The sequence below is a fragment of the Erpetoichthys calabaricus genome, chromosome 15 (genome assembly GCF_900747795.2).
Source record: "Erpetoichthys calabaricus chromosome 15, fErpCal1.3, whole genome shotgun sequence".
Lineage (NCBI taxonomy): Eukaryota > Metazoa > Chordata > Cladistia > Polypteriformes > Polypteridae > Erpetoichthys > Erpetoichthys calabaricus.
Genome location: NC_041408.2, coordinates 32,855,407 through 32,870,811, shown reverse-complemented (window position 1 = coordinate 32,870,811; position 15,405 = coordinate 32,855,407). Strand labels below are relative to the sequence as shown.

Here is a 15,405-nt window from a genome sequence, read left to right as displayed (position 1 = left end):
TAAGTACTTGTTTGCCTTTTGTATAGTAACTCTGCCTTACATATACACCACATTATATGCGTTTCACCTTTGGCAATAATAAAATGCTTCCCAACAGTTGAGGTAAGGAATGCTAATGGAGAAAATATTATTATTATTTTTTTTTTACCAGAATCCACTATTGTGTATTGAATTTGGATCCCCGCATGCATACTGTGTGTTCTCACATGCATCAGGAAATCAAAATGTTTATAAATTACACAGCTGATTTACTGAACAGGAATCAGAACAGGCACAAATCAGCCGGTTCCCAATTAGCAAAGAATCACTGAAATAAATCAACACATATTAAAGGAATACTTCACCTGAAAATAGCACCCACATAACATTAATTTCTTATCACTTCTGGTACACTTGCTTTAAACCCTTATGCACTATCTGGTATTTGGGATTACTGCAACTAGTTACATAACCAAAAAGAAAGAGCTATTATTCTGCTTATGTAAGAAAGGAGCTGCAAATGGCTGAATAGCAGTGATTACGACACTTCAAATATTTGCATGAAAGTATCTATATGATTAAAAATCTTTGTTTACACCAATATCAATTAATTTAAAAAAAAATGTGTCTCTGAGATTTCTTTTCAAAGAACAGGATTTTATAATAAATAACCAAGACATTTTATGATTTACAATCCTGGAAATATTTTTCTTTTTTTAATTAGTCAGCTATCATTGTAGCATTGCATCCAATAGCATTGCAAATATATAGCGTTTGGCACAAGGTGTCTCCCTTTTTAGAAACATTTAGTCTCTTGTACCAAAACTATCTATCTATCTAGATTGTCTATTTATCTTTCAATCTATCAGACAGATACACACACACACACACACACACACACACACACACACACACACACACACAACCTTGAAACATTTTCTGTTTACCACAAGAAACAGAGAAACCAGATATTTTGTTCGACGGATTGGAGTTTTTGTGTTGCAATTCACACATCTTCTCCTGCTTTCTATTGTAACATCACCCTCATTTATTTTTGTTGTTGTTGTCTTTTTTTGCACTTGACATCTGGAATAAACTACAGTAAGTACATACATACATTTTCATAACAGCATCTTCCAGTGCTGGGTTATGAGGGTGGGGGCAATGCCTTTACTGGCAGCCCTGAGCGAGAGGCAGGAAACAGCCATGGGCAGGACCCTGAGCTAGTCACTCTCTCTCTCTCACACACACACACACACCCCACATACTCACCTGAATCAGTGTTTCTTAGCCACTTTTAGGTCACAAGTGGCCATCACTGCATTGCAATCACATTGGACATTTTCACAATATAACATACCAATTCTAATCACACTGTCTACAATGTCTCGCCCCAGGCTGCTCATCAATTTCCCCATTTGTAATCACACTCATTTCTGCCTTCCAGGGTGGGAGTAGGGGTGGGGTGAAATGGTTACTTTTCTTTATTTTGAAGAAGATGACATAATTTTAAGTCTTACTGCACATCAACCAAACAATCCACATTTAGTCTCACAAAAACTTGTGCAAACTTGTCCAAAGATGGGTGAAGATTAGCTGTTGCATAAGCAATATATTTTCTGTTTTTTTTTATGCACGGCTGTGACATATAGTACAAGAAGTGACCAATCACAGACAGCTATACACGACTGAACAGTTCTGAAATGCAGCTACCCAAAGGTAATGAACCTTTCACTGAATGTGGCTGGATGTAGGTGATATGTTTGATAACAGCACATTCACGCAGCTGTGATGCGCTGCTCACCTCAGCATATACGTGTGCATATCTCATATTTTACTAATGGAAGAATGAAAGAGAGCAAACAACATGGAAATTTACATTTACTAAAAAAAGACAGTTTGTAAAAATACCATTATTGCTTTTGATTTAGTAGAGAGTTCATTACAATATACACAAACATACACAGTGCACTTTCTAAAGCACATGTGAAGTGCGGCATTTAAAATACAGATTTACTACTATAAACTTTACTATTTATAGTACTAGAGGGCTTTGCCCCTGCTCACTTTGCTTGCCAACCCCCCAGCAACTTCACATATGTGGATTTCACTTTCACCAAACAACAAAACTTTTAATTCTAGTGAATAGGCCTCTTCACTGGGAAGAAACACTACTTTTCTCTGACGGCAATATGAATTAGATGATCTACAAGTCTCCGACTTAAAGTTTAAATTTGAACAATATATTTGAAGTCTTTTCACTGTTCCGTTATTTCACCGAGTAATAATTTCCGTTTGTTTGCACTAATGCGATCTTACTATCATTTTTTTTTGAGACTTTCGAAATTTTCATACTTCCATTATCTGTAACTTGCTCTGCATGTGTATCACACCAACATTTTTGAATTCTTTACAATGTCCTAATTTGTCATCTACTTTTTGATTTAGTTGATTTAGAAAATGGATTGATGGATATGTTGGAAGAGGAGATTAGGGTGCTTCTTTTATTTCTGGCCCCGGGCATGGTTAAATCTCATGGCACAAAGTCTCGTCTTGCGGGAGATGAAAGTGTCTCTCTGAGAAAGTCACGTCTCATCTCTCTTCCCAAGATTTTTTTTATTATAACAGAGAGATTTCATTTAACCACTTTATCCATGTTTTAGTCAAGAAGTAGGAGTCCTGGCGTTCATTTAACGTGGATATGTTGAAGAACAGCAAAGTGGCTAGTACCACAGCTTTACAGCTTCAGAAATCTATGTTCATATCCTGGCCTCCAGGCTTTCTCTGTGCACTTTGTACTATCTCCCTGTGACACTGCAGAATTACTCCATGTGTTTTTCTTATACATCCCTTAGGTTAGCTTAAATTAACCTATTATGTGTAAGTGTGAATGTGTGTGTTAAACTGACATTACCAGCACAGCATTCTGATTAGTTTCCTGCCTTACATCAAATACTGGCAGTAATGGCTCCAGTTTCTGAATTGGATCAAGTTGATTTAGAAAATGGATTGATGGATATGTTGGAGGAGGGAATTAGGGTGCTTCTACCAATAAACAACACAGCAAATTTAATCCAGTCTTAGCAGGACAAATTCTGGAAAATTTGGTGATGTTACAGTATCACACCTAAAAAGTGAATGAAACACTCTACCTCCTAAGAATTTTAAGAGAGTATTATGCTTACAGTAAAGCAGTGCAGTTAAGCAAGCCTGAAGGACTCTTTTGGTAAAGCAAACAAGCCTCCAAGTTATAAAATGAATCCTGCTTTCTTTGAAAACACATACACAGCTTTCATGCAAAAATGCTTTAAGATGAAATGTTAAACAAACAAAACTGACACTCCAGAATAATAATTTTCATTAATAAATAATAAAGGTACTGACATTTGTACATTCAGGAACACATTAACACATGCTCATATACAGTACACGCACCAGAAAGACATTTATGCACATAGTATACCTGAAACATGTCTTTTTTTTCTTACTTTTAGGAAGACATTAGGTCAGTTAATAGCTTGAACTGTGAACACATCATTCAACGGGGCGTAGCTGTCTGATTACTCTTAAGAATGCAATTTCCTAATGCTGATGTTTTCAAGTTAAAGGCAACGTATGTAATTACACAACTCTGAACAATGATATGCATGTCTAGGCATGGACCCGCACAGGAAAGAAAACTCTTCAAGTGACCTTTTGTGTTCTAAAGTAACTTTGTAATTGTGCAATATGTAAACACAATAGTACATGTCATTTTATGTCTATTATTCAGTCTATGCATACAAATTTCCAAAACTCCATGCATTCCAACTGCACATATTACAGTTAAGTAATGGTTGCAATCCAATATTTATGTCTGCTGTTTACCAAAATAGAGTGACCGATGAAGAATTTACATGATCTAAAATTCTATAAAATTATAAATGCTCTGGTGATCAACATTAGTTATCAGTTATTGTTGTACTCTGAACAGATACAAATTTTATTTTAAGGAATACAAAAAGAGCATGGGTAATTCATTTTAAATTACTTTCACTCTTATATAGGTATTCAGGGATGTACTGTAATAATACTAACTCCACCATATTATAACTTTTTAAAATCAGTGCCAAATATATTAAGCATCTTGTCCACTTCAGTTTGACTAGGTCATAAACAGAAATTAACACAAGAAATGTGCAATTAAAATATATAGCCTTAGTGTTGCTATTAGATATGGTGCCTATTTAGTTAAACCAAGTAGGTGCCAGGTTTCAAAAATAATAATTACACATTAATAAAGTGCACTCTGCACTTAAAAGGCATTGCATTTAGTGGCAAGTCCTGGCTTTATACCCATGTGAAACTCTCCTTGACTTGGGAGTGTGATAAGTGTATATGACAATGTTTTGTGACAGAATTTTAACCCCTCTTGACATAATAAAACGTTAAATGTTCTAATTCTAGGTGGTTTACATTGGTAGGTGTACAGAAAAGTGTAGTCACTGCCTTGCAGACACATGATAAACTCTGTTCTTACACATGTGCCTTGTGGAACCTACTGAAGGAAAGCTGCATCCTTTGTGAATCTTTGTGCAATCAAATGATATTTATTTAGAGAAAATTACAACAGAGTAGTCAATGCTTTCCATGGTACACAAAAATGATTTTCTCACATTCACTTCATCACATAACACCACTCATGAAAGCAGTGCTGCTCATACAACTTTAGCCTCACTGGCTTTGTGTAACTTGACCCCTTACTACAGGCCACAGTTTCCATTCTGGGCTGATCTGCCCGGAATCTGAAGCTGGAATACACCATCCATATCTATTTCCTTAAAGGTCTCTGGTTTCTTCTGTAGGTAATAATAAACATACGTATAATAGTAAGAATTTGTGTGGTTAGAATATTTGTGATGTTGCACTCAGCACAGTAAAAGACTTAATACACGGCAGAATCAAATGTCATAAAAAGCATACTGCGATGTTCAAAGAATGGGATTCACCTGTTCGTAGAGTACAAATCCTCCCTATGATTCTTTTTATTATTTTGAATAAAACATTTGGTCATTTCCTCATCTGAACAGAGAGTGAAGCTCATCGTTTCCACAATTGGGAATTAAAAAGTGTATCATTTGAAAGGCTTAGAGCTGCCTATTTGTAACATTGCAGGCCCACTACATTCCCACAATGTCAACAGATGCACCATGATGGAATACATCGAGAGTGTTTCCTACTACATTGCTTCCAAAAAGCCCTTGCAACTTTATTAAAAAAAAAAAAAAAAAAAACCATTGACATTGTGTATTTAGAAAGTGACCATAAACATCAAGCAACACAGGGCTATTATAGGCAGTTGAGCTTCTCAACTAACTTGACTTAAAAAAATGATTACAAATTCACCAATTCATGTATGGCAGAAAAAAAAGAAAACACAGATGAGGGACCCAGCATAAAGCGACGAAGTGTCAATGATCTAGAAGCACTGAAACTAAAATACAATGCAGTTTTCTTCTGATACATGGCAGTAACCTTTTACGCAAGACTCACCTGACATGATGAGGTAAATTATGGGTAACCACTGACTGTGCGTAGTTGTATTATGCTGTCTAAATGATAAAACAAATGGCTCTGTCTACGAAAATTCTGCCAGCTGTTACTTTGCGTGTAGATATACACTGGCTGTAGATATTTCCTGTTAGCTGCAAACATGTTTTACTCTACAATCTGACAAATTTACATAAATTTGCTAGATAACCCTTTGCAAACACCTACCAAACACATTCCCGCCTAAATTTGAACTAAGCTAAAATATGAATGAACAAGCCAGTATTAAAAAAGAGAGAAAACTGAAAAAGCTCTAAAGCATTACTCCTTTGTAACCAACTATGTCATTCATTTTATCATTAACTTCATATTGTTCAAGTCTTTTCACCTTTGAAAACAGCTAAACAACTAAAATGTCTATTATATTTCTTATAAATTGCACTCTTGCTCACAACAGGCATTGGCATATGTCAACAATCAGAATGTTGGGGTTTGGGGAATTCTGGAGTTGCTTGTAAAATATCACCATGTCATAAAATTATTATTTTCATTACAGACATTTGACTGAGAAAGCAGGCTACCAAGAAAAACAATTGTCTGTTGTGGTGGCTGTATGTTGATTGCCAACACTTTGTTATGCCTCACAGAGAAGGCTGCTAGTGTTTAAAGAAATGACCCAGAGAGGGCACATTAGAGAAGCAGAGGTTCAAAACTAGAAAAACAGACCTATCTTTCAACTAAGCTAAATCATTAAGCAAAAATCAAAAAGAAGAAAAAGAACCAGGAAATCTAAATAGCAAAATTAATGAGTGCACAAGGTTGTTTTTCATTTAAGTATCTGCAAACTCAGATAAGGAATGGTCCTTACTGACAACCTTTCAATTCATTGTGTCTGTGATTTTAGGCATCACGACCTCTGAGGCCATACCCATAGCAACCGGTAGTGCGCCCTAGCAAGGGAACTCATAAAATGCAGGTGTGTGTAAGCAAATCAAGAAGGCGGCAAAAAAGCACACAAAAAAAAAACACAAACATTTCAAACCCTCATTATAGAAAGAAAATCATGTTGGAAATTAATTCTGCATCCAAAAAACACAATTAATTGCATATAAAGAACAGCAAAACAGGCTCAGAAGAACGTATACAAAATGAATAAGGAATGCCTGTCACAACATACTTGACACACTGGCCAAATCTTTACTCTGCATTTCTGTTACCTTCAAAGTACCTCTGAGTACTTGCTCTCTGTGGAAGGGAACACAGCACACAAACACTGAGCAAAAGAACCGTGAACTGCCCTAAAAGCTGACCAAGTCAAAAAATCTGCATTACAGAAAAAGCGGGGAATTACAAGCACTTCCTTCAGAAAGCCTTATAAATACCTTGAAACTTCTATTTTTTTCCAATAAAGCCTGTTTGAAAATTGTAAAATACAAATAATGGTTTTATACACATTATTAGGAATTCTACATCTGTTTCTATTTTTTTGTTCTAATTTAGTTCATACTGATGGCTGGAGAGAACCAACAGATTTTTAAAAAATGCACTACCTTCATTTGAATATTTAATGTTTAGGGAGCTTTTTTGAATGGTTTGAAATGCTAAACAAATACGTGCATTTTTTATGAAGCATTTTAATGCTTCCTAGTGTATATTTTTCCAATAAACAATAAATTTATTTGGTTACCTTGAAAAATAAGTTAAGCTTGCTATTATTCAGTTGCTCAGATTTGTACTGTATACCTTTTTTTATTATTTACACTCAGTCATCATAATAATCAGTAGGTCACTTGATTACCAATATAATCAATAGTGGCAGCACTTGGGAAACAGAAACAAAGAAACATTAATGTACTGTAGTTGCTGGGCCAACTTTCTTCACTGTGTATAAATCAATACATAGACTGAACATGACTAGGCAAATTCCTCCAGTATTCCCTAAATTGCAACCATATCACTTTTGGAATTCCAAAAACGGAGTAACATACAGTCTACTGAAAACTCAGAACAAGATAACAGGATCCTGGCAAAATTGACAAAAATGGGTATGTACTGTTGGCCGGCTTTCACATTTTGTTTGGCCTATAAGTCAGAAATATTGCTTTCTATCTATCTATCTATCTATCTATCTATGAAAAATAATAACACAGACACTAACAGTAAATCCTATGAATACCCATAGAATATTACCCACTATTATGGTTTTGTGTCCTGGAAAATGCAGCCTACCTGATGGCAAAACCCCAAGTGTTCCAAGAAATGACAAAGTTACATTTCAACAATTCCAGGAGTGTTATGCCACTATGGGTGTTTGGAAATCTTGTGAGGTTGGATCCTCAGTGAGCCGTCTCAGACATAAATACTATTTAACAAAAGATTGTTAATGAGGAAGAGGTTGGCAGCATGTGTTCGACCACACGGCGACCCATCCAGATTGGAACCCGAGTGCAGCCTTGGAACAGGTGACAGCTCAGCACCACAATGGAACAGAGAACCTGCAATGGAACCTGCACCAACCCCAAGTTTTCCCTGCAAGCTGGAGCATGCACATTAACGTCATACCCAGGATGAAGCAATTGCAGGTTAAGGGACTTGCTCAAGGGCCCAATGGAGCAGAGTCACTTCTGTTGTTTACGGGATTCGAACCGGCAACCTTCTGATTGCCGGGGCAGATTCTTAGCATCAGAGCCACCACTCTGGCCTATTTCGTTAAAGTTCTGCTTCAAACCCCAGATTTAGAACTAAATTACTATTTCCAATATATTTGATTCTAGTGGCTTCTTCACCTCATTTCATTTCTTACCAATTTCTCTATCTTGACTTGACAGGACTTTCTATTCTGAATGTCTCAGCTCAGCTACAATCAAGAAAGTTCTTCTTGTCATCTACAAAGTAAGCTCAGCACATGATCCCACCTCAACCATGCCAATGCACAAACACTTTAGATAGAATAGAATTAGAATAGATAGAATTACTGCACTTTTTTTTCTTAATGGTGTTCCTACTCATAGCATTATGAGAATACAATTTCAAAATGCTACCAAAGGAGTTCTGATTCAAATCAAATGCAATATTTAAATGGGCCACCAACTGTCCTGTTCAAACAAAACTCTGCTACTCACTAACTCAACAGACTTTTGCCTCTAAACCTTTCCTGGACGCGCCTACCAGAGACCATAGATACTATATTTTCTTTCTCACTACTCTAAAGCCTCAATACACTACTCTGTGCACAAGGAATGCTCATTTACCTTTATGGTTTCTGTCTTTTCTGAAATTTCTCCCCAGGACTGTTCAATGGGACAGTGTCAGGGTTAACTTTCAAATTGCATCTGGCAACTCATCTCTTTTATTCTTGTGTTTTGGCCACTCTTGTGTTTAGTTAAATTATCTAAGTAACTATTAGGTACAGTACTTCTGTTTTACTGTGCTTTTATCAGATCTTTGTTTCTGTTTGCTTTTACATACATTTTACATTTCATTACTATCATCTTACTATTATGCCAAATGCTATAATTATGCAGTCTTGTATTTTACCTTATTTTTTGTATTGTATTCTAGCATACTGTGGAAGGTATAGTATAAAATAAAGATTGATTTATTAACTGGAATAATTAAAATGGGAATGAAATGTGGAGAAAATAATCATAAAGATAACATACATCTCTCTGAAAACTAATTACACTATTCATCCAAATCTTCATGAAACAAATATCTTGACATAAAACTGAACAACCAAATGATTCAAGGAAGCGTGGGTTTAAAGTACTCGGGTCATCCGCCCGTCAACAAATTGGATTCAGATTAAAGAAGCTGGTCGCTTTTAATTGGTTTATGTCAATACTGCGCCTTCCTAAATAGGCTCGTGTATTGCAGAAACACATGCTATATGTAAAAAGGTTTTAGTTCAGCTCAGGTGCCAATGCATTTTGGTTGATCACAACCCAGTTTTTCAACAGGCGCAGTCACTGCTTCTCCAATGAGATTTCGAGAATAGCAGTGAAACAAACAACTATCAGTCATAAAAAATAAGGAACAAGGAATGCATAAATTGACAATCAACACAAAAGAAGCAAAACTGTGTAATGTTAAATTGATTCCCCACAGCCCTTCCCTAAACACAAGCACGACGGCTGCAGATTGCCTGAAGCACTTTTTCAGTGTGTGCTTCATTGTCGTACGGAGCAACGGTAACCTACGGAGCGCACCTGACAGTCACACTATTATTACTTCTGATCGTCAGTGAAAACTGTAAGTTATGTTATCAATGGTGTGCAATGGCGTAATACTTCGCATGCAAAATAGCACGTTCCAGTTACTCAGATCATGGAATTGACACAGTCTCATCCTAACTGGCGTGCCCTGCCACAGACTGTACCCCGTCCAGTCGAGCTGCTTTCTGCCATGCAACTAATGCTGCAAGATAAACTCAATTCCCTAAAACAACCCTGGACAGGAAATGGACGCTGCAGGAATAAATGTACAGGTATGCAAAATAAGACATAAAAAGTTTTTACTGTGCGTAGCAAAATTAAAAGAATGATAAACGATCAGACGAGTTGTATGGTGACTTCCAAAACTTCCACGAAGATCACAGAATAGTAATAAATGTATATCTGATTCCATGCAAAAAAAATGCCTTTAATATCTTCATTTTATCTGTAACTCATATCAACAATGTATAGACTGTATGTGATACAGTATGTGAAAGCACCCTAGTGAAAATTTAAATTGCAAGTGAAAATGCAAAAAAAAGGCCCAAACAGCCATATAAGACTAATTCACGCAATGCACATCTATCGCGCTACGCAAAGATGCATTCACGCTCCTTTTGATCGTGTGCGACTTATGTAGCCGTGCTCACTTCAGGTTGTTACCTGGATTCCTGTGTAGCTGCTCCAGATCTATGACAAGCTGCACCTCACGGCGTTCTTCTACGGAACAATCGACGCTTAACAACACAAAACCCTCACCACGGCTGAACACCGCCCAACTCACTCCGGAGGAAGTTGGTCGGCTCTAAAGAGGCGGGGCAAGGAAAACGCTACTGGCCAATCCGAGAGGGACTAACACATCCCATCGCCGGGTCGCAGCATATGGAAATATGGTTGTTGATGTCAATCTATTGATGTCGATATATATACAGTATATGGTAAAGTAAGTGGGAACAAAGTTTATGGCGAAGGTCCTTAATGCCAGCGTGCCTGGCCCATTTCATTGCGTCAGAGTTTAGGAGGGCGGGATAGGTGCGCGCGCAGGACGTGAGCGGGTATTCGGCTCCCCATAGCCGTGGTGGGTAGTGCGTATGGCTGGCCGTCATGTATGTGTAGCATGCTTCTAATGGGGTGAAAGAAACAGCATTGGATGGGAATGAACTAACAGAAGTTGCGTGCTGTGTTAAAGATCAAACAGTTGGGAGTGAACCTTACAAGAACTGTGTATAGAAAAAGTCCAAGGGGGACACCCTTTCGCATTCTTTTTTTATTTTTTTTTTTGGGTCGTGAAATATGGTAACTGTATATAACATCGTACTATGTACAGTGCATCCAGAAAGTTGTTAAACGTATACTGTAGATTTCATTTTAATTGGATAAATATGCCATATTAGCCCCTCAAGCTACACTCCATAACCCATTATAACAGTGAAAACATATTCTCAGAAAGGTTTCCAAATTAACAACTGAAATATCTTGTTTCATAAATGTATTCAGACCATTAATTCAGCAATTTGTAGAAGCCCCGTTGTCAGCAGTCACAGCTTCACATTTTCTTGGGTCTCTCTGAGCTGTGCCCACCAGGATTTGGCCTGGCAGATCCTCTCATGCTCCATTAGACTGCATGGGAGATGTCTGTAAGCTGCCATCTTCAGGTGTCGCCACACACATTCTATAGGTTTGTCTTTGTTGTAGGTTTCAGGTCATTGTCATGCTGAACGGTTCACCCCAGTCTGAAGTCTCCTATACTCTGGAGCAGGTTTTCTTCCAGGACCTTTATATATTTGGCTACTTTTATCCTTTCTTCAATTCTGACCTGTCCCCATAACATGATGCTGCCACCGCCATGCTTCACCAATGATATTAAGCAGATGATGAGCAGTGCCTGGCCTTCACCAGATATAATGTTTGGAGTTCTGCCTGAAGAATTCGTTTTTTGTCACATCAGACCAAAGTATCTTTTTCCTCATGCTGTCAGAGTCCAAGGGGGCTGATTGATGGGGTGCTGCTAAGATGGTTGTCCTTCCGACAAGTTCTCTTATCTAAGCAGAGGAGTTCTGAGGCTCTGTTAGAGTGACCATTGAGTTATTTATCATCTTCTTTACCAAGGTACTTCTTGACCTGTTACACAGTTTTGAGGCCACTGTGCTCCTGGAAACATTCAAAGCTTTAGAAATGGTTCTGTACCCTTGTTGTGAGCTATGGCTGATATACAGTGACATAAAAAAGTATGTGAACCCTTTGGAATTGCATGGTTTTCTGCATTAATTGGTGGTACAATGTGATCTGATCTTCAGCCATGTCACAAGTATAGACAGACACAATATGAATAACCTAATAACAAAGACACAAATATAATATTTTGTCATTGTTAAACACATCATCAAATATTCTGTGGAAAAGGTAAGAGAACCCTTGAATTTAATAACTGGTCACACCTCCTTTGACACCAATAAACTCTAATAAGCGCTTCTGGTAACTACAGATCAGACGTGCATAATATTTATTGCACAATTAAGCCTTAGTTTCGTCAGTCCATGAAACATTTTCCAAATAGCATTATGGAGTGTCAAGGTGGTCCTTGGCAGACCTTAGGTGTGTAGCTATGATTTGTATGGAGGAACAGCAGGTTCCTCCTTGGTGTTCTTCCATTGGCAGCATGCTTGATTACAGTTTTGCATATGGTAGACTCTTGAACAGAGATGGATGTTAACCCGTTCCAATCATTTCATCAAGTCTTTAGATATCACTCTAGGGTTCTTCTTTACCTAATTGAACATTCTATATTGTTCCTTCCAAGTCACCTTTGCTGGTGCCCACTTCTAGGGTGAGTAGCCACAATACTGAGTCATCTCAATTTATACATACTTTATCTAACTGTGGGCTTATTAAGACCTAAGGTCTTTTACTTTATTACTCTTTCCATCTTTATTAAAATCAATAACTCTGTATTGTGGATCTTTTGAGATCATTTTTTGAAAGGCACGCTTCACATCAGCAGATGTTCCCTGTGAATAGTAAACTCAAAATGTTTGAGTGTTTTTGTATTGGTTAAAGTAACTTCTAAAATAGCCCCCAAATTTGACCCCATACCTCATATCTCATTTTATTTATAGAACTCCAGATTTGCTAACTCACGTTTGATGAAGGCCACTGTGCTCCCAGAAACATTCAAAGCTTTCAAAATGGTTTTATACCCTTGTTGTGATCTATGCCTCACCACAATTTTGATGGCAGTGGTCTACAGAGAGTTCCTTGGATTTCATGGCTTGGTTATTATCCTGATATGCAGTGTGAACTATGGGACCTTATATACACAGGCACGTGCCTTTCTAAACAATGTTCAATCAGTGTACTTTGTAACGTGTATTCCCACGGGTTCTAGAAACATCTCAAGGATAATTAAAACAAACAGACTCCACAATTTGGAGTGCCACAGCAAAGGGTGTGAATACTAATATAAATGAGAGATTTCAGTTTTTAATTTGTAATAATTTTTGCAAACCATTCTTAAAATATGTTTTCACTTAGACATTATGGGTTACTGAGTGTGGTTGATGGGGAAAAATGGTAAATGTATCCATTTAAAATGAAATATACAACACAATAAAGTGTGCAGGTAATGAGGGGGTCTAAACACTTCCTGAATTCACTATACAGGGCATGTGAACTTGTCCATGATGTCTGAAACAAGACCCACCTCTTCTGGGGCCTCATGCATAACACCGTGCGTAGAATTCACAATAAAACATGGCGTACGGACAAAAGCAGAAAGGTGCATACGCACAAAAAAATCCAGATGCATAAATCTGTGCGAACGCCAAGTTTCACGTTCTTCCACTACATAAATCCTGGCCACCATGAAATGTAACGCTTGTGCATGCGCCTGCCACCCCACCCAGACTTCTCCCAGAATTACACCTCTTTGAATATGCAAATCAATATAAATAGCCCCTTATGTTTTGCATTCTGTGAAAAGACAATGGCAAAAGCATGGGAAAAAGAAGAATTTCAGCAAATACCAGGTAGAGGCAAGGGAAAAAGTACTATTTGTTGGTTTAATCAGTGATATAATCAAGAAAAGGAAGTTGATCGAGTGACAGAGTGGTGGTAAAAATTGAAAGTTCAAGTTCAGAAAGTTGCAAAGTGCCCGAAATAAATAAGAACTGGTCAGATATCAAAGTCGCATTGAAAAGGCGAGTCATAGCCCACTGTCTGAGTGTCATATGGAATCGTATTAGGGTACAGAGAAAAGAAAAAACAAAATAGGGACACAGCAGAAAAAAATGTCCGTACGTCAACTTTAATCTTGAAATTTCCACTTTAATCACGTAGTTTATTTTGTCATTAAAGTAGAACGTCTTAAAATTCATCTTAAAATCGTTTAATTTACTAGTTTCTCAAATCCCATCGTAACTAAAGTGGAACGTTAAATGCTTTTCGTATTGTATATGTTCTTCTATGTACTCTATGTGTGTGAATCACTACTTGATTCTTAAACAGGCTTTCTCTTCTCTCATACTAAGATGTTTACTTGATATCATTTTCAGGATAGGAATTAAAGCATGTATTAAACATGGGGACACGGTGGCGCAGTATTAGCGATGAGCTGGCGCCCTGTCCAGAGATTGTTCCTGCCTCCTGCAAGATGCTTGCTGAGCTGTGCGCGACCTTTGATTAAATAATTTATTGCAGCAATACTGTCTCTCTCAAACATACTAACCCCCAATTCCTGTCCTTCCTTTTCTTTCTCCAAGTAACCAATCGCCACACAATCAGCTCTGTAATAGATGCCAAGCCATCTGTAAGCTTAGAACGCCAATTCTTCAAAACTTTCATGGAACATTGTAACATCTTCGTAGTACATGTTTAATTATTCCATCCATCTATCCATCCAGGGTCGCGCCAATCCCAGCAAGCATACAGCGCGAGGCAGGAACAATCCCTGAACGGGGCGCCAGCTCGTCGCTACCGCTGTCCACTGTGTCCTCACATGTTTAATTATTAACAATATACATTATTTTAATGAAGTTTAAAACTTATCTGTATAATGTAATAAACATGCTTTACTGCATTTCATCTTAAAAATGATATCAAGAGCTCCAAGAAGATAGCACTTGGAAATTTAAATTGACTTTGAAGCCAGTTGTCATCATATGTAAATACGTGCTTTATAAAGTGGCTAAGGTTGTGCAATATTACAACTGTAGTGCAAGTTTACAGTGAGGTGATTGTACTTATAAGTACAAACAGTTCTACAAGGAGCACTTGATGGACTGATTGAGTGCGTTTAGAGCTCTTGGGATGAAACTGCTTCTGAACCACGAGGTCGCTACAGGAAAGGTGCTGAAGCGTTTGCCGTAAGGGAACAATTCAAATAGACGGCACACATGGCAGAGGCAGTGTGTGCCTGATACTGTATCCCGATAATCTGATCAGCTGCTGTACAGCTGTGATTCCACACTCAGATACAGTGGGTTAAATACTCTGAGTGCTGCACTGACAGTGACAACGCTAAAGTTTTCCTGGACTACAGTGCTGACATGGAATACTACAGGTTTCGCTGGGAGTTGTAGTCCAGTAGTGCAGCCCTGTGATACTCCATCGGTGCCGCCAGGGGGAGCTGCAGGGACAAATCGTCCCTACTTCAGGGAACTATTGCCTGACCTGGAAGTACCTCCTG

The 15,405-nt window shown here is 37.8% G+C and overlaps 1 protein-coding gene across 3 annotated transcripts in view; it reads right to left on the bottom strand.

Annotated features, from left to right (window-relative positions):
* The window catches only part of cep68 (centrosomal protein 68), a 63,993-nt gene extending 53,369 nt beyond the window's left edge, over window positions 1–10,624 (bottom strand). For all 3 annotated transcript variants that reach the window (XM_028820110.2, XM_028820112.2, XM_028820111.2), the window contains exon 1: window positions 10,386–10,624. The gene's annotated coding sequence lies outside the window, so the exon portion shown is untranslated. The remainder of the gene's footprint in view (window positions 1–10,385) is intronic.
* Between the last annotated feature and the right edge of the window lie 4,781 nt (window positions 10,625–15,405).